Below are 21,602 nucleotides of genomic sequence, written 5' to 3'. Positions count from 1 at the left end.
CAAATCTGCTTAATTCAAATCTTCTCAACCCTTAAATACTTTAGTACAATTACATCACTACAGCACACTGAGCATGTGCCAATTGTAGAACCATTACATCACCATATCACACTAAGTCCTAAGTTTATATGGACTAGAGAACCATTATTTCATCAATCACACTAAATAAACACCGTGCTGTAAGTATCTTTGCTTCAAGTATACTTTTCCAGAGTTCTGGCTCTTTACACCCCTTCATTTTACAGATGAGGACAGTAAGAATCAAAAAGGTTAAGTGGTATACTTGAGACTATAAAGTTAGCAGGTGATAGAAATATTTAAATTTAAGTTCCATACCTTTAAATCCAACAAGGTATTCCAATGCAGTACTAGTGTGGCTACAAAAGAACTAATAGGAAACACTTTTTAAGATTAACCTGATAATTATGGTTGTATAAATATTTCTATTTTGTTTAGCAAATATATTGTGTTAGAACTAGGATTTATTCTATTTTACTTAAATTTTATTTTCAAACAAAGCTGCACCTTCTCTTCCTTCCATATATTTTCCCTTCTTTTCTTTCATTCCACTACAAGTGAGCAAGGAAGAAAAATAAAATTCTCTGTTACAAAAATGTATAACTAAATGTGTGACAGATTTTAAATAGGAAACACTTCTCTTGAGTCTTCTAAGTGCCAGGCACTATGTTATACACTAGGGTTATAAATGCAAAAGTGAGACAAAATGAAATTCTCCTAATACAACAGAGCTTACATTCTACAATACTATCATTAAATAATGGCTTTCCCCCTTATTTCCTTATTTCCTCATTTGTATAAAAGAGCCTTTATTTCTATTAGTTTTCACTTTTAAAGGTGAGGAAAGAAGAACATCAGAGATAAAAAATCTATATTCAGATGCTTTTGAGCTGACATTTTGATTCTGGGCTCCTCTTTCATAATTTACCCACCAATCTGCACAGATCTCCAAAATGTCACCCAGATGGAGGTCAGGGGCTAAGCAAAAGAACTGTAACAGAATTAGCCATTCAAAGCTCATCACATGACATCCAATTCTCATCCTTTTTGCATGCATCTTCTATTTATAGATGGTCTGAAGTCAATGGCCAGGTTTCCTGTGAAAAATCTAAGTCTGGCTGTTGAGATGGAATAAAAAAATCAGGCTATTCCTCTAGAAAGTATGACTGCCTCTAGGAAGTAAAGATACCTGAAAGAGAGGGTTTCAATATATCAGGAAAAGTGTGAGATTAGACAGGAATCTGAGCTTAAATAAACTAAACCCTCTGTACATTCAGAGAAGTTCACAGTGGATTTTTGTTTAAGATCTTGTATTGTAGAGTAAACATCCTAACCTTTAATTTGCTGGTATTTCTACCATAATTAATGCACTTGTGGCAGCTATAGTAATCTTGCTCATCTGAATACACTGCTAATAGTGGAAGTTTTGAATATAAGAATGTAATCCAGCCTCAGACATTTACTGACTGTGTGATTTTGGGCAAGGTATTTAATCCCTGTTTGCCTTGGTGGCAGCTAGGTGGCTCGATAAAGCATTGGGCTTAGCATGAGGAAAACCTGAATTCAAATTCAGCTTCAGACGCTAGGTGTGATCTTGATCAAGTCACTTAACCTGTTTACCTTAATCCATTGGAAATGACAAGCCACTTTAGTATTATTGCTAAAAAAAAACAAAATCCAAAATAAAGTCACAAAGAGTAGCATATGCTTTAAAAATGACTCAATAAGAGATTGAATAGATTGAATGTTTGAAAAAATAAAATAGAGGAAATATTAATAGCTTCTATTTATTCATATATTGCTTTATTTATGATCTTTATTGAGGATTAATTTAGAAAGGTTAATGATATTGAAAATAATGATGGAGATTTAGACAGTACTTTTAGATTTACAAACAATATCTAATTTGATGTGACAAAAGCTCTGTGAGGCAAATGCTATTACCCCATTTTAAAAATAAGGAAACTAAGACCCAAAGAGATTTAAGATTTAATTTTTCATCAGGAATAGCCCTGATTGCTTTTATTAATTTAGCTGTTTCCATGTTCTTAGGAATTTTTATGAAGGATCTCAAGTATCACAATAGTTGTTTTCTAATTCCAAACACCCCAATTCTTGTTTGTTTGTTTGTTTTTTGTTGTTGCAATACCTTTTCCTGTTCTACTTGGACTATTTGCCCTGAGCAACAGCCCTGTGACTGTGCTACTAAGTATATGTGGTAGGATATGACTCCTGAATGTGATGCTACATCCTTGTGTGAGGGAGAAGAGACTTCTGCACCTTGCACTTTGGGACAGGTGGTTGAGAGAAGCAAGTTTCGACTTTTTTAGTGTTAGACAAGAGATTTCCTTCAAGCTATTGCACTGTACAGAACTGGCTCCCGATAGATCCCTTGTCTTCCAACACATGTGACCTTTGAGATTTCCAAGAGCAGATTCCCTGTAGTGAGATTGTTCCCTGTTTGGTTAGTTTGAGGTGTTTTATCTCACTCCCAAAGAGTTATTTTACTCTTTGATATATACTTATCTGTATAACTCCCCTAATTTTTGTTTTTGCTCTGCTTTTGTAAGGAGACATATTAGATACTTGTGAATTAGGAAGATCTAAGTTCAACCCAGCCCTAGATACTAATTTGTGATACCGGGCAATTCATTTAATTTTGCCTCAGTTTCCTTAGCTATAAAATAAATTGTCAAAGGAAATGTCAAACCATTCTAGTATCTTTGCTAAGAAACCTCCAAGTAGGGTCACACTAGTATCTTTGCTAAGAAACCTCTAAGTAGAGTCACAAAGAGTCAGACATGACTAAATAACAAGATGTTTGTGATGGTCTTTTATATAACTAGTGTTTAGAGGCACAAACTAAGATGGTGATAGTATTGTTTTTCCTTTGAGAGAGATCAGGGAGGGGATCTTTATCTTGGGCCCCCAGATATTTTCACCCTAGATTCCCAGTGTTTGAGGTATAGCAGAGAGATATAATTCTAACTCAGTATCCTTTTTAGAAAAAGCCAAGGAAAGGAGTAAGTACCAGCCACAGCCCTCATCTTCTCCCTCCACGTTATCACATTATAGAGCATTACAGTATACTTTTATACTATATATATATTCCAGACCCAGAAGCCAGGATGGGATTTAACGCCCAAGAGGCAAAGATCAAGCATTTAATTCAGTGTCTTGTGCCAGGGATAAAGGGCACCCCCAAACTGTTCAGAGAGAGAGAGGGATGGTATCCTAATGAATCCAGCCCCCCAGAGATTGGAGGCAAGGCTCCAAGGTGACCTTGGTCATCTTGGTACACACACACACACACACACACACACACACACACACACACACACAGTATACAATAAAGAGCATTACAGTGCTCAGCTCCTAGTGCAACGTCTTGTATATAACCTTGATCTGCTGACATCCAGGCCAGGATTCTTGCACAAAATCGAGCTGTCTCTTACCTATAACATGCTATCTCCTCAGGGAATTGCCTGAGGCAGCATCTCAGGGTTTTTTTCCTTGATCCTTTTAGGTATCTGACATGAAGGTGCACTGGGAATATCAGTCCACAGTATCTGAGCCTGATAACTTATTCTTTGGAATTACTAAGTATTATAGGGAGTTCTCACCCACACAAGAAACACATTTGTACAGTTAATACCTGATTGTCAAAGAATTCTACAGCTCTAAGCAATTGGTGGTGGTTCTTGGGCCTGCGGCAGGGGTTCCTTCAGTGTGGGCGGCTAGGGGGAATGTGAGTGGTAGGGAAGGGGGTTCAAGAAAAGCTATGGATCCAACACATCCTATTCCCAACTTGAAGCTAGGAGATAGTGTACTCAGGAAAACTTGAGTTCAAATTCAGATTCAGACACTTACTAGTTATGGGACCCTGGACAAGTGATTTAACCCCTGTTTGTCTAGGTTTGATAAATGGAAAACTGGGCCTTCAATGAGAAATTGAGCTTCAGATACTTACTAATTGTGTGACCTTAGTCAAGCCATTTAACTTATTTACCTAAATGCACTAGAAATGGCAAACCACTCTAGTATCATTGCCAAGAAAACCCCAAATGGGGTCATAAAGAGTAGGACATAGCTAAAAAAAAAATCACTCTTAGTAGTTGTGTGATCCTGAGCAAGTAATTCAATCTGTTTGCCTCAGTTTCCTCATCTGTAAAATAGGAATAACCTTCCAAGGTTGTTGGCAGGATCAAATGAGAGAAAGACATATAATGGTATGTCTGGTATCATATGATAGGTGCATAATAAAGGCTTGTCTCCTTCCTGCCTTTCTTCATACTGGTGTAAACCTCCAGGGATACTTCTCAGGCTGACAGGCTCCCTAGATACTTACTTCTTTTGTCTCTTAGTTGCTAAAGAAGAATCTCCTTGATTCCTGTTCCATGGTTGTCAGCTGTTACTTTTCACGATAGATTCTTTCTTGCTTTCTTTCCCCTGCCCTGTAGAGAATAGTGCACAGCATTTTTATAACCCTTTCCAGGGTTTTCTAAAAAGTTTCTTCTTTTTCTTTATTGCTTATTATAAACTAACAGGAAAGAGGAAGACAATAAAAAGGCTCTCTCAGCTCCACGATCCCCACACTCTTATTTTCCCTTGGGGAAAGACAAAATCACGCTATACATAGCTGATAAATGATGAGGCTTTACTGTATTTTCAAAGGTTTGAAACATAGAATTCAGTAAGGTAATATACTGCAGTGCAAAGAGCCCTATATTTAGAATCAGAGGACCTTGTTTTTTCCCCCAGTTATTATCTACATGATCTTGAACAAAAAATTTAACATCTCTGGGCCTCAGTTTCCCCACCTGTAAAATAAGTGGGTTGCACTAGATGGACCTTTAAATTTTTTTTTTTGCTAGCTAATTCTAGATCTACGAGCCTATCCAATAGAACAGTGAAGAAAATATTTCTAATAAGTGAATTTCCCAGATAACTAAAGATAAATCTCTATAAAGACTAATGCTTAAATTTTTTTTAATGTTTAAAGAAAAAAAATCTAAAAAATATCAGGTTCTTGGTAGCTTTATTCATGAGAAGATGCTGTACGTAATTTAATCTTTTCTTGATGAGTCTAAATCATTTGAACATCAGCTCTTTTTATATGCAGTGAGATTCTTGGGGTTTCTGAGAATGTAAGTCTTTTATCTCCAGCAAGACATTCTTAAGTGCCAAGCTTATTAGGATACAGAGCACAGTCTTTCTAGCTAGCTAATGTTCTAAGATTTAGTCTTTTCTTTGGACTGGATTTTGTAGTTGCTAGATTTGAGTGTCTGCGTCTGAGATCTCACTTTAGATTTACCCACTCCCATTTCTGATACCTTCCAACTTGAATTTCTGTCAGCTGGGCTGCCATAAGAGACTTCATTATGTGCTCAATGTAAAGGCCATTTCCCAATAACTATGAATCAGCATTGGGATTCAGGGTGCTTTGTTTTTTCAACTCTAAATCCCTCCTTTCTTCCATATTGATGACTGCATGAAGAAAAAACTGCATTTTTCTTCATTTTTGAAGAGGAGAATGACATTATTGTCTTGATGTCTTGATGACATTCATTTGATTCATTTGATTGATTGATGATTTCTTGACTCATGCATGAATTGGATTTAAGTGAGGCAGAATTGCACTAAGTCATCAACCTCATCCTGTTTTCTGGAGTCATCAAAGTCTAGTGACAGGACAAAAGTCAATATGGCTGTGATGGTCCAGGAGTCAGAGACCTTGCCATCTTTGGAGTCTAACCAAGTTCTAAGCATTCCTCAGCATCCGCTTCTCCCACCTTCCTGAACGTTGGAAAAAATTGTTCTCATCCACCCATCACACACAGAGAAGTGTTTGCATCCTTAGAGTAGATATCCCCCTAACTCATTGATGAGTTTCAGGCCTGGCAGTTACTCTTAACCTGGTTTTAGTCCATCTGCCCACATCATTTTACCAGAAAGTGGTCACTGAACATGCTATGACAGCTTCTTGGAGCCACAGGTGAGAGTTGGGTGACAGGTGGACACAAATATGCATATGAAAGGCTAGATGGAAGATTATTAATGATTGTGCCCCTTGGGTTCAACTTTGTCTGTATGCCCTTTTTATATTATAATCAGTAATCAATATGTATCAGAGTTCCTTTTTTATAGAATAGCAGAAATTCTCAAGTGGAGATAGGACACTGTTATATGGACTTGCAATATAAGATGAGGAAGCTTATTAAAGAGATAAAAATAATCATGTAGTTGTGGTCTGGGAACTCACCTAATTTAAACTCCCTTGAAATCTATGGATTCCAAACTGTATTACAAAATAATATTTGCAAAAACTACTTGATAATGGTTTAAAAATAGAGAAGTCAATAAATGAAATGTATTATAAACAAGACATACTGAAACAAAAACAAAGAAAAAAACATAGTAGTCTAGTGTTTGTCACTAGACTTTGTCAAATCCCAATAAATCATCCCATTTAACAAAAAAAATATTTTAAGAAAAAGGGAGGGGGAAGGAAGAATAGGAAAAACTCAATCAATATATCCCAGAAATCTGAAAGTATATGCAAATTTCTATATCTGTGTACCTCTCACTTCTTCAGTGCAATGGGCAGGGGAAATGTTTTCTTACATCATTTCTTTGAGGTCATGCTTGTTCTTGGTTATTTTATTGTATTCGGTTTTGATTATTTTATGGTGGTGGTTCTTTCAATTTGTATAATTGAAGTCATTGTATATATTGTTTTGGCTTTGCTTACTTCACTCTGCATCAGTTCATGTAGGGACTTCCCATGCTTTCCCATCATAATCTCCTCCTTTACCCATGTCTTGTTTGCCAAGACAAATTCATATAGACACATGAGAGATCCCATTCCTTCCTAATTTCTCCAGGAAATTGTCCTCTCTACTACCTTTACTTTCACTTTTCCTCATTTGCTTTTGTCCCATATCCTTCTTCCTCTTTGTGGCTAAATTTGAGAAAGCAGCTTACAATCAAATCATAACTTTCTTTTACCTCACTTTCTTCTTAATTTTTACAATCTTGCTTCCAACCTCATTGTTCAAATGAAAATGCTCTCTCAAAAGTTACCAAAGATCTCCTAATTATCAAATCTGATGGCATTGAGACAATCTTCATCCTTTTTCACTTCTCTATACCTTTTAACACTTTCATTTATCCTCTTCTCTTTGAAGCTCTCTTCCTGTTAGGCTTTCCCACCCTGATATTCTCCCACTTCATACAACTCCAATTCAGTCTCAATCACTAGAGGCTTCATGTCCATCAATAATAGGAATTCCCTAAAGCTCTGTCTTGGTCCTCCTTTCCTTCTCTACTTGGAAATCTCAACTTCATTGGATTCAATGGTTGTTTCTGTGCTGCTGATTCTCAAACCCACTTATATAGTCTCTTCTTCCATCTCTAGACTTGTATCTTTAATTGCCTCCTAGACTTATTAATCTGGATATCCCATGGACACATTGAACTCAAGGTGTCTAAAACTCAACTTGTCTTTGTCCCAAACCATCCCCTTATCCAGATATTTTTTGCTATTATTGAGGACAACATAACCTTCTCCAGGAACTCAGACTTACAACCTAGTTGTCATCCTTGATGCCTTTCCCATTCTTCCCCCCACCCCCTTTTTTAAGCTTTTTATTTTCAAAACATATACATGGATAATTTTTCAACACTGACCCTTGCATAGCCTTATGTTTCAGATTTTCCCTTCCTCTAGATGGCAAGCCATCCAATATATGTTACACATATTAAAATATATATTAAATACAATATATGTAAACATATTTATACAATTGCTGTACAAGAAAAATCAGATCAAAAAGGAAAGAAAATGAGTAAGAAAACAAAATGCAAATGAACAACATCAAAAAGAGTGAGAATGTTATGTTGTCATCCACACACAGTTCCCCCAGTCCTCTCTTTGGGTAGAGATGGCTCTTTTCATCACAAGATCATTGGCCATCATCTCATTGTTGGAAAGAGGTCTTTCCCATTCTTAACCTACCTGATCCCCAATCTTTTAAAATCAATATGTTGTCAAAGTCTTTTTATTTCTCCTTTGCAACAGCTCTCACAATTGCCCCCCTTCTCTCCTCTGATATTATCATAGCCCTGATAAAGATTTTTCTCATCTATCACCTGGACTCTTGCAATAATCTGCTGGTTGGTTGATCCTAAATTTCTCTCCATTTTTAGTCTATCCTTCACTAGATAGGATATCAAATTGCTCTTGCAGGTCTGAGCATGTCACTCCCTCAATTCAATAAACATCAGTGGCTCCTCGTTACCTCCAGGACCAAATATAAAATTGTCTATTTGGTATACCAAAGCCTTCTATAATCTGCCCCCTCCTACTTTTCCAGGCTTCTGTCATTTATATATCATACCATACCATACAATCTACTCAGAGCTCCAGGCTTGGGCTTTTTTGCTTTTCCTCACACAAGATATTCCATCTCCCAACTCTATTCCATGAAGATGGAGAGCATCCCAAGCATAGGGGCACTAGCTTTCCCCTATGCTTGGGATGCTCTCCATCTTCATGGTTTCTCTGGTTTCTTTCAAGCCCCAACCAAAATCTCATCTTTTGTAAGAAACCTTTCCTAATTTCCTTTATTGTTAGGGCTGTCCCACCACAAAAGCCCTCCTTAAATCTCCAATTTATCCTGCATATAGCTTGTTTGTACATAGTTGTTTGCATGCCCTCTGTTGAACGAATCTGTAGGCTCCTTGTAAGCAGTAACTTTTGAGGGGTTTTCTTTATATTCACAATGCTTTGCATGGTTCCTGAAACATGTTAGTGTTCAATAAATATTTGTTGGTTTAACTCATTATATTATATTCATTATATTCATTTTTATTTACTCTCGGTAGTAATTCATTACATTCATGTACCATGTCTAGTTTAGCCATTCCTCCTTTGATAGCCATCTACTTTGTTTCTAGGTCTTTGCTATTACAAAAAAAAATGTTGCTGTAAATATTTTGGCACATAGGAAGGCTTTCTTCTTACCAATGACTTTCTTGGAGTACATGCCTTAGTGATGGAATTACTGGATCAAACGATACAGACATTTCAGTCACTTCCTTTACATAATCCCAAATTGCTTTCTAAAATGATACATGTTCACAGTTCATCAATAATGTACAAACATATTTATCTTCCTATAACTACTCTAACAAGTTTTAATCTTTTATCATCTCTGACAGTTAGTGGGGTATGAAGTGAAACTTGTTATTTTGATCTGCGCATATCTTATTTTTAGTAATTTAGAGCATTATTTCAGATGACTTAATAATTTGCAAATCTTTTGAGAACTGTTTGATCATATCCTTTTACTACTTACATATTACAGAATAACTTTTAGCATTATACACCCATTAGTTATCTATGAATCTGAAATTCCAAAACCTTATCAGAGAAATTTGATGCAGATCTTTTCCCTTGCTATTCCACTGTTTACCTTCTTATTCTAGATTTATTAGTTTTTTTTGCGTGGAAGCTTTTCAATTTCATGTAATCAAAGGCAACCGTTTTATCTTTTGTGATTATCTCTATTCTTTATCTGTTTAAAAATTTCTTCCTATAATTATGAAAGTTATATGATCTCTCCTGAAATATTTTATTGTATAATTTTTTAATATTAAGGCCATGTATCCATTTTGAATTTATTATGGCATGAGCTTAAGATGTTTGCCTAAGCCTAATTTCTGCTTGACTAATTTCTCGTTTTCTCAGCAGTTCTTATTTTTTTAAAAAAAGGAATTCTTTCCCAAATACCTTATGTTTTGGGATTCATTGAGGAATAGACTATTTAATTATATTGGTTTTGATCTTTCACAAGAAAGAAATTCCTTTTTAGCTTGATCTATATGGGAAGAGCTCATCTCAAATCAAAAATGAGGATTAAAATTTTGATTAAAGAAATGAATTTTTTTTTGCACAAACTCAATACAACTACAATGATTAATTTTTGTAGCCAATTTCTCTAATTAAAGTTTTATTTTTAAAATATTAAGGAAGTGATTTGAATATATAAGGATAAGGCCCATTCTTCAGTATCTAAATGTCAAAAAATGCAAACAGGCAGTTCTCAAAGGAACAACTAGCATATGGAAAATTTTTCCAAATCACAATAATTACATAAATATATATTAAAGCAACTCTGAAGCTCTATCTCACTCCCATATAATTGGCAAAAAAAGAAAATGAGGATATTGGGAAGACCAGGGAAAAATAGGTATATTAATGCACTTTTGGTGGATCTGTGAGCTGATCTAGTCATTCTAAAAAACAAGTTGGAAATTATGCCCCAAAAGCTGTTTAATTATATATACTCTTTGACCCAAAAATATCTCTCCTAGACTTATACACCAGTGAGATCAAAAAAAGAATAAAAGGCCCTATATACAAAAATGTTTATTGTACTATTTTTTTTTCTAGTGGCAAAGAACTGAATACTGAAGAGACTTCCACTTACTGAAGAATGGCTATTGGTATATGAATGTAGTGGAATACTATTGTTCCATAAGACATAGTTAAGGAAACACTTTTGTGAAATCTAGGAAAACTTGTCTGAATTCATTTTTAGTGAAATGAGAAGAACCAGGAGAGCAATTTACACAATAACCACAACATTGTAAAGAAAAATAACTCAAAGACTATAGATTTCTCAATCCAAGTAGGGCTATAGAAGAATAATGATAAAGTATACCATTGATATCCTGACAGAAGAGTAATAAATTCAGAGAGCAGAGTAATACATTTTTTTCTTTTTTGCTGAGGCAATTGGGATTAAGTGACTTGCCCAGGATCACACAGCTAGGAAGTATTAAGTGTTTGAGATCATATTTGAACTCCGGTCCTTCTGACTTCAAGGCTGGTGCTCTATCCACTGTGCCACCCAGTTGTCCCTAATACATACATTTTTTAATGTGGATGATATAGACCTTTGTTTGACTTTATATATGTTTATTGAAGGGTTTTTTTTTTCCTTTCAAATTGAGGGAAGCTGGAAGGGATAGAGAACAAATATTTGCTAATTGAAAAAAAAACAAATTAAAATTAAAATTGGGAGAGGGAAGAAAACTTATAGTGACTTTTATCAAAGCTAGAAATGAAAAAATGAACTATTCACCAAAGATTTTCTTAATCTCAAAATGTAGTTTCAACATGAAGAATCAAAGACAGTCATTGAATTCAATGACAAATTGTACAAAACATGAATGTAGCAGAAAGGAGGACATATTGCACAGTAAAATTTTTGCAAGATGTAAATGGTGTTTGTAGTAATTATAGTAATTAATTTTATTATTTTTGTCCAGTTAATTTACAAACACATATGAAATTTCTAGGCAATGCTTGGAAAATAACAACTTTATGTTATTTATTCATCAAAATGGTTAAGCTTATCCACAACATTCAGTTCTACTGAATGAGGCCTTCTGTGGTCTTGCTGCTTAGCCAAATTAAGGCTACAGGAGTTAGAAGATTGAAGGAGTTAGGTGCCAGAGTTACTTCAGGGTATAACCCTAACTAAGCTCAGGCCACCCAAGAAAACAATTCCAATTTGGTTACAGAATGTGTAGTTCAGTCCAATCAAGAAAATAAATTACCAGTCAAGAGAGTGTTCTACTGCCACTCCTGATTCTTTTTTAAAAATTCTTTCACAAAAGAGGTATTTTCCAGATTAAAAATCTCATTTTAAAATCTATGATTCCTTTCTGTATTCCTCTAATATTACTAAAAATGAATATATTTTTACCTACTTTTCTTCATACACCTGGAGACTTGATGGTGGCAGGGAGTGAAATGTTGGGGGTGGGGTGGACAATGCACTCTGGATTTCTTTTTTTTATCTGGCCCCGAATTTCAACTAAAGGATCAAAAGGCAAGCTTCAAGGGAAAGAGGAAACCAAGCATGTTTGTTTTAGACACTTAATAGTTCTTTGTTGATATGCAAAGGGATATCTATCCACTCTCTTTTATAAAAGAAAGCTCAGCAGAATTAGAAAAAGGATTAGCAGTCAAAAGAAAAAAGCCCACCAGAGCCAGCTGTGCTAGCTGTCTACAGTAGGACTTCAGTGGGAGAATGCATTTTAGACCTATAGACACAACACTATGCCGGTGATTTAAGTTTCAAATGACAGTGAGAGAGAAAAAATACTTGCATTCTTTCCTATCAGGTATTCTTAGAAATGCCAACTCATTTTAGGGCATTATATATAGCAGAAGTTAACAAGAAAATGAATCATTCTTAGGACTGTAAGTGGAAATTGTGACACTGGAGTAGACTCATTATTCCATCGTGAAAGCAATGTTCTCTCCTGGTTTGTTTTTTCTTAAGTTGTGGGTGGACAGCCGGGCCACATGAGCTACACATTAGGAAAACTGAACATACATAGAGTTTACTATTATAATCAGATAAAGCTTACAACCCATTAATCTTGGCCCTTTGATGAGATGGCTAATTACTACTGTACTGTGGAGTAAATAGTCGATGTAAATGGCTGAAATGGCTACAGCTTTCACAAAGTAAAAACCGAGCCTTTTTGAGGTAGGTAGGATGGGAAGGAGGAAGGAAACCCCATCGATGCAAAACCCAGGATCAGTTGCTTGTGGGGAGAAGGAAGGGGACTGGAACATAGTCTCCTTTCCCCTTCCCTCTTAATCTTAAAAGTCAGACCTCTGCCTTCCTACCTATCCCCGGGTTCCTGTCTAGAATCTGAACTTAATGTGCCTTAATCTGGTTTTTAGAAGTCAAGTAAGGATGAAGGGGAGCAACTGTCAAGCCTTCAAAATCAAGCCAGCCCAGGACTGGGTTCTGGCTCCCCACATTCTGGGGTAGACATACCACACTGGGGAGGTCTGGCCCTCTGAACCTCACCGGATCTCTGGCTCATCTCTGAAGTTCCAGATCCAATGGCTTCCAGAGGGAACGTCTGGTAACTTCTTGCCCCCCACAACTACAACTGAAGGATGGTTTTAGGGACATGACAGGTTTATAGTCTTGATATTTTTATTTTTTTCCTCAGATTTCCTCACTCAACATATCTAATTAGTATACAAATCTTATCATTTCTACTGCTACAACATCTCTCCCTTGTAACCTTTCTTCTCAATTCACACAGTCACCATTAGTTTCCAGTTAGATTACTGCTGTAGCTTCTTAATTGGTCTCTATCTTCCACATAGTTATTAAGGTGATTTTCCTTAAGTACAAATACAATGACCCTGTCATCCCACTGCTCAGCAAACTTCAGAGGCTCCCCATTGATTCTAGGATAAAGGTTTTTAACCTATAATCCATAAACTTGTTTTTTTTTTTTTTTTTTTACTATTGGATAACTTTTCCGATATAATTTATTTCCTTTGTAATTGTATGTGTATATTCTTTTATGTGTTTAAAAATGTTACTTTGAGAAGGGATACATAGATTTCATCAGATTGACAAAGGAGTGGTGGATAATACTGAGGTGACCAACATGGAAAGTTGGTACATTAGTAATGACCTTGATAGAAATAGAAAAGTTCAGTAGATGGAAGGGTTGTATTTTGGTTTGAGGTTGTTGTGTGTGTGTGTGTGTGTGTGTGTGTGTGTGTGTGTGTGATAATTATTGAGCAATGGACTATTTATATTGGTTTTGGTCTTTCACAAGAAAGAAATTCCTTTTTAAATTGATCTATATGGAAAGAGCTCATATCTAAGCAGAGGATTAAAAATAATAAAAGATAATAAATTCTCTTTTGAAAATATAGTAGTTGAGATGTCTCTGGGACATACATTTTACAATGTCTAACAGGCAGTTGATGCTGTGGGATTGAGGTTCAGGAGAGATTGAGGCTAGAGATACAAATCTTCCCAGTCATCATGTCTCCTGCACTCTGGCCATTGTCCTCATCCACCAGAACCAAGAACATCACTTCTACTATTTTCCACCTCCCATTTATATGATGTCTTTCTCACTAGAAAGTAAGCTCCTTGGGAGTCAGGGATTGTCTTATATATTTTTTTAATTTTTATTTAATAATTACTTTATATTGACAGAATCCATGCCAGGGTAATTTTTTTTTTACAACATTATCCTTTGCACTCGTTTCTGTTCCAATTTTTTTCCCCTCCCTCCCTCCACCCCCTCCCCTAGATGGCAAGCAGTCCTTTATATGTTGGATGTGTTGCAGTATATCCTAGATATAATATATGTTTGCAGAACCGATCAGTTCTCTTGTTGCATAGGGAGAATTGGATTCCGAAGGTATAAATAACCCGGGAAGAAAAACAAAAATGCAGATAGTTCACATTCGTTTCCCAGTGTTCTTTCTTTGGGTGTAGCTGCTTTTGTCCGTCATTTATCAATTGAAACTCAGGTCTCTTTGTCAAAGAAATCTACTTCCATCAAAATATGTCCTCATACAATATCGTTGTCGAAGTGTATAATGATCTCCTGGTTCTGCTAATTTCACTTAGCATCAGATCATGTAAGTCTCGCCAGTCCTCTCTGTATTCATCCTGCTGGTCATTTCTTACAGAACAATAATATTCCATAACATTCATATACCACAATTTACCCAGCCATTCTCCAATTGATGGGCATCCATTCATTTTCCAGTTTCTAGCCATTACAAACAGGGCTGCCACAAACATTTTGGCACATACAGGTCCCTTTCCCTTCTTTAGTATTTCTTTGGGATGTAAGCCCAATAGAAACACTGCTGGATCAAAGGGTATGCACAATTTGATAATTTTTTGGGCATAATTCCAGATTGCTCTCCACAATGGTTGGATTCGTTCACAACTCCACCAACAATACATTAGTGTCCCAGTTTTCCCGCATCCCCTCCAACATTCATCATTACTTTTTCCTGTCATCTTAGCCAATCTGACAGGTGTGTAGTGGTATCTCAGAGTTGTCTTAATTTGCATTTCTCTGATCAATAATGATTTGGAACACTCTTTCATATGAGTAGTAATAGTTTCAATTTCATCCTCTGAAAATTGTCTGTTCATATCCTTTGACCATTTATCAATTGGAGAATGGCTTGATTTCTTATAAATTTGAGTCAGTTCTCTATATATTTTGGAAATGAGGCCTTTATCAGAACCTTTAACTGTGAAGATGTTTTCCCAGTTTGTTGCTTTCCTTCTAATCTTGCTTGCGTTAGTTTTGTTTGTACAAAGGCTTTTTAATTTGTTGTAATCAAAATTTTCTATTTTGTGATCAGTAATGGCCTCTAGTTCATCTTTGGTCACAAGGATTGTCTTATATTTAACACAGGCCCTGATAATTTTTTTTCTATTTATATATGAGTCATCTGCAAGTAAATGATAATTAAAGCCATGGAACTTATTGAAGTCCCTGAGAATATAGAAAAGAGAAGGTCAAAAAGAGAATCTCAGGAGCACCCATGATGAGGAACCTCTTAAGATGGATGGAAACCCAGCAAAGGAGATTGAGTGGAAGTTTGACAAGAACAGCCAGGAGAGAGAATTGTCATGATAACCCAGAGGGAAGAGATTATCCAGGAAGAGAAAGGGGCCATTATGCTAAATGATGTGGAGAGCTCAAGAAGGATTAGGACTGAGAAGGCCATTAGATCTGACTGTTAAAAGATTGCTGGTAAGAATTCTGACTGATGGAAGGAGGATAGAAAGGATTGTAACTAGACCCTTTGGAGAAGTTCACGTTTAGATGAAATGATGAATAGTCATATTAAAGCATAAGGTCACTGCACTCTATCCACAGCAATACTGGAAGATAAATACTTTGTTAGTTATTATCCCAGGTTCCAAGATAAAGAATTTGAAATTGAGGGAGTTTCAGTGACTTGCTCATGCTTACACAGCTTGCTCATAAGTATCTGAGATGGATTTTGAACCTGTCATCCTGACTTTAATCCTTACCCCACCTAGCTGCTAAAAGTGTCAGAATAACTTCATCCCTGGCCATGGGGTTTATTAATAAAAGCTAGCACATTTTAGTATATCAGCTATAGTGCCTTCTAGCCCAAGTCTAAAAACCCTTTTCCTGGAAATGGGAGTATATTTGATTGGCAGTTAGGTGATGTAGTAGAGTGCTAGACTTAAAGTCAGAGAGATCTCAGTTCAAATCTAGTCTTAAACCCTTACTAGCTATGTGACCAGAACAAGTCAATTATTAAACCTCTGTCCGTACCAGTTTCCTCATCTGTAAAATGGGAAAATAATAGCACCTACCTCTGACAGTTGTAAGGATTAATTAAGGTAATGCTGTGAAAGGATTTTGTAAACTTTAAAGTGCTATATAAATATTGGTGATGATGATAATGAAATATAAAGTAGTGATAATACTATTAAAAATAATGATAGTATTGGATTTAACATATATTTTAACATATATAATATATATTAGATTGCTTGCCATCTAAGGGAAGGGGTGGGGAAAAGGAGGGGAAAATCTGAAGCACAAGGCTATGCAAGGATCAATGCTGAAAAATTAATCCGTGCATATATTTTGAAAATAAAAAGTTTTTTAAAATAATGTCTCTGAACCAAGTAAAAAAAATAATGACAGTATGTCAAAATTGATCTTCAGTGTTCCCAGTCTTCTTGTACCCGTCCCAAATAGCTACTACCTTCAGTGATCCTCCTACTATACTAACAAAGATAGTAGAGAAATTAACTTGTGGCATTTTAGTTATCTCCTAATAATTGGAGGGGATATTTGAAAAGACTGGAAAGCTTTTCCCATATTCTACAGTCAACCATGTAAAATCATGAAGCAATAATCTATATTATATCTGGCCTCATTTTGCAACTTCCTAGGTAGATTTGCTAAGAGTTTTCTGGACTAGCTGGATAGAAATAAATTCAGTATGCTGGAGACTGCTGATCAGAGAAGTCTGGGACTTCTCATATATCCAGTACTTTCTACATACTAACTGTTCAAATGGTGCTTGCATCTTATTTGGGAGTTGATAGTAGCACAGCCAGTGAGTCTGAGAATTAACTCCTTTTATTTCTCTATCTTACATTTGGCAGAGATCTTAATGAGAAATGAAGTGGCCAAATGATGAATAGTTTTATAAGGAAGGAAAAGGAAGAAAAGCAGCTCCCAAATAGTATAATTGGTACCTCAGCTACAGAGCTACTGATAGGTTTGCCCATAATTCCCTCAAAATTATATTTTCCCTAACGATTTTCATCATTATTATTATATATTTAAATAACTGCAGAACACATAAAGATCTCCAGAAGTTTACAGCTTAAAAACGAACTTTTAGAAAACAATACAGGATTCTAGAATTTCAGAAACTGATTTTTCAGTTTGTGTTAAATATTTTCTCTTTTTTCTTTGAAAAACAAAACAAAACAAAACAAAAAGAAAACAAAGATCAGATTTCCCCTCTTAAAAGAGCTGTCTTTCTTTTATGTTGCTGAAGACTTTCTCCTTGGCAATAATAAATTCTCCCAAAATTCTCTGAAGTCTTTTAACACCTACTTGCCTAAAACTCTTGCAAACATGGCCCTGATTTCCAACTGTTTTCTCTGCTTGCTTTTTTGGTTCAAGTCCATTCAAGTCAGGGTGATAATTTTGCTAAAATAGCCTTAAACATCATAAAACTAAACAAGAACATGTTTAGTTTAGCAGAAACTAAACATTTCCTCTTAGCAATCAGCATCGAGACCAATGTAAAATTCAGATGGGAGCATTAAAATTCATATATGAAAATACTATCAAACAAACAGAATGTTTGGAATTTAGTCAAGCTGCAATTTCTTTATATGACAGGGAGGCATTGGAATGCATGCTAACAACATGGACTTCAAAAAATAAATGTTGTTTTTATCCATATGGGTACAGCCAGATCAGAATACAACTTCTTTCTGCTTTAATGGATGATATTATGAGTGACTATAGTTAAAAATTTATCCTTACCTTGTGGCCAAATGTCTGGTGATGTGCCTTTAAGAATTTTGTCTTTGGAAGATGGACACAAAATTGATCATTAAGACCTTCTTATTTGAAAAGTAAGTTCTAAGTTCTTCAAGAATTCAGGATCCTGGCCACAACACGAGACATTGGAGGCAGATCTTAATCTCATGATCTAGATAGACCCAGATAGGCCCTTAAAGACCTTAATAGTCTAATCCTTCATTTTACAAATAAGAAGCTATCTAAAGTCATGTTTATATATATATATATATACATATATATATGTACATATATATAATATATTATGTATGTATGTATATACACACACACATATGTGTATATATATAAATATATATAAATATGCAAGAGAAATCCCATGCTGAATGCAAACTTTGAAGACAGCTCTCTATATAGCTGTTTATATAAATTTTTTTTCCTATGTATATGCATGTATGTCCTCCTGATTTCCTACATTCTTTCATTCTTCCTGTTGCACATATGACCAGATTTACTTGTTCAAAATACCCCTCCTCCCCTGGTAAGGAGTATAATATTCCCTTATTAGGATTTGCCCAATCTCAAGCAGGGAGGAAGCACGAGATGGGTCATCTTGCCTAGGAGAGAATTTACATGTAGAACTTTTACTGATTTCAGAAGAAAATGGAACTCCTTTTTTTTTTTTTTTTTTTTGTTAAATCTAAAGAATTAAAAGGAGAAAGAGGTTAGGGAGATATAAGAAGTTAGCTACCCTCATGGGAGAAAGGAAGACCAACAGACTGTCTTCTTCTTTGTTGTCTTAGCTATTCCATAGGAGAGCATATCTTTACAACTGCATGAATACCTGAAAGGCATAAAATCCTGCTGTGCTTATGTTTGTAGTTTATTTTTTAAAAAGTATTTGATTTAGTAGAGCTTTCAAGGTTCGCATTTAGCACGGGATTTCTCTTGCATATTTAAAAATTACACATGATCCCTTGCAAGATGAAACTTTGTTTAAAGAACCTTTTTTTTTTTAAATCAAGATCAAGTAGGTATAAAACACAAAGACATATGTTCACTAATAGTATTTATGAGTATTATTAAGGAAACCCAGCAGAGAGTTTAAAATAGATAGGATGGCCCAAAGGATGGTAAGCCACCTGTTTTTTAGATAATAGAACATTGAGACTTTTTTTTTACAATCTTCAATTTTTTTCAATATTTGCTTTTCTAAGATTCTGATTTCCACGTTTTCTCCCTTTCTCCCTTCAAACTTCCCCTCGCTCCTTTTCTCTTCCCCTTCCCAAGATGGCAATCTGATAAAGGTTACACAAATACAGTCATATTAACATATTTCCACATTAGTCACATTGTGAAAGAAGAAGAATCAGAATAAAAGGGAAAAACCATAAGAAAGAAAAAAACAAAACAAAAGTGAAAATAGGCTTTAATCTGCCTTCAGACTCCATATTCCTTTTGTGAATAGCATTTTCCAGCATGAGTCTTTTGGAATTGTGTTAGATCATTGTATTACTAAAAAGAACTAAGTCTATCAAAATTGATTTTGGCACAATGTTGCTGTTACAGTGTACAGTGTTGTACTAGTTCTGCTCATTTCACTCAGCATCCATTCATGCAAGTCTTCTCATATTTTTCTGAAATCTACCTGCTCATCATTTCTTATAGAATAATATTCTATTACAGTCATCTACCATGATTTGTTTAGCTATTCCCCAATTGATGGGCATTCCCTCAATTTCCAATGCTTTGCCATCACAAGGACAGCTAGAATAACATTTTTGGTACATGTGGGTCCTTTTCCCTGCTTGATGATCTCTCCGGAACACAGACCTAGTAGTGTTATTGCTGGATCAAAGGCTACATTGCAGAGATCTGTAATGAAGTCTGTAGTCTTTCTTAAGACTGGTTATCCACCTAAGGAAAATAAGTAGATAAAAATTGTCTATTAATAGACCATGACATACAGTTGTATGGACAGAGCCGGGAATCAAGCTTCTCCTGTGAAACAAACTTTTCAATACCAGTGTTCTTTCAGTGTTGTTATGTGGCTAGGAGTCATGGGATTTCTGAAGTATTGAAATTGGGGACACACATAATGAAATCGAGCAGTTTGCAATATAGAATGAAGAATCATTCAAGAGAAATGGCATAAAGGCCATCAAAGTGTGGCCTGGAGAAGGGGAAAAGGTGGGCCAATCATTATTTTGAAAGAAAGGAACAAATGATGTCAAGCTTGCTTACCTCATGATCCTGATCCAATCTTAAGAGAACTTGCCTTTGGAAGGGCTCTACTTTCATGACTGAACGCCACAGGGTAAGTAGTTATGTGATCTACACCATTTGAGAAAATACCCTGTTTGAGTACATCCTAAGTCCATTGATGCATTGGAGTATCCCAGCATTAGTTTATTCTTTTAATTTATTTCTTTCATATTATAGCAATACCTGGTACTACCAGAACCATATCAAATAACAATGACGGAAGAGAGACATTCTTTCTTTACCCTTGGATTTATTGTGAAAGCTTCTAGTATTTATAAATATATTAGCTATGGGTTTTTAGTAAATTGTTTGGATTATGTTAGAAAAGTTTCTCACACTTAACATAATTTTTAACCTAATGAGTTCTATGCTTTCTCAAGGGACTTTTTCTGCATCTGTTGATATAATTATGTGGTTATTGTTAGGATTATTATTTATGTGACTAAATCATTGAGTTGGCCTTGAAGTCAGGAAGAACCAGGTTCAAGTATTACCTCGGACAGATGTAGGCTGTGTGACTCTGGGCAAGTCACTTAACCTCTTATTTTGCAAGGAAACTCTTTAAGACTTTAAATTTTAGAGAAGGTGACAGTCTGCACTGCTAGAAGTTCTCTAATTTGGGGATTTCCTCTATGAAATCATAGGTCTAGTCCCTTGCCAGAAATTAATGATGATAATTATTTTCCTAAAATTCCCTGAACTCTAAAAATCACTGGAACCCAACCCTGGACCAGTACTTTAGCCATATTAATGTCTAGGCTAGGAATTAGGCTGCTATTGCTTAGTAATAGTAATAGAATATTGCTTAGTAATTGTTTAGTAATAGTAATAGTATTGCTTAGGAATAGTAAGCTGATGCTTAACTGACCCCTCCTCCTCTTCTCTGAAGTCTATGATCAAAGGCATGGAATGCTTTTGTGAGAAATCCCATTCCTAGCACTAAGAGTTCTCTCATCTTCATACACTTTAGCCTTAACCCTCTATAATCCTTATATTACCATGTCTTCCCTTCAGGATGTGTGTGTGTGCATCAAAATATTATAATAATAATGGTCATTGTGTTAATCAGTGTTGTTACATCTTTCAAAGTGTTTTACGTTTATTTTTATAATTTTATTATTGTATAAATTGTTCTGGGTTTGCTCATTTACAAATTGTCTTTCATATTAGGTCTTTTTCCTTTCATATTCCTATATTTTTGCACTCATAAATTTGACTGCTCTCAAGGAAGTATTGCCTCCTGATCACTCCTTCCATTAATTAATATATGAAACTATGCTCATACCTCATTGGTCCCAACTGAACCTAAACTAAACTAGAACTAAAGTAGAAGAATTAGCAGGTATAGGAAATAAGAGAGAAACACAAACACAATTAACAATGATTAGGAGTAGAAT

The sequence above is a fragment of the Antechinus flavipes genome, chromosome 3 (assembly GCF_016432865.1).
Source record: "Antechinus flavipes isolate AdamAnt ecotype Samford, QLD, Australia chromosome 3, AdamAnt_v2, whole genome shotgun sequence".
In the NCBI taxonomy this organism is placed as follows: domain Eukaryota; kingdom Metazoa; phylum Chordata; class Mammalia; order Dasyuromorphia; family Dasyuridae; genus Antechinus; species Antechinus flavipes.
Note: the sequence above shows the minus strand (reverse complement) of the source record.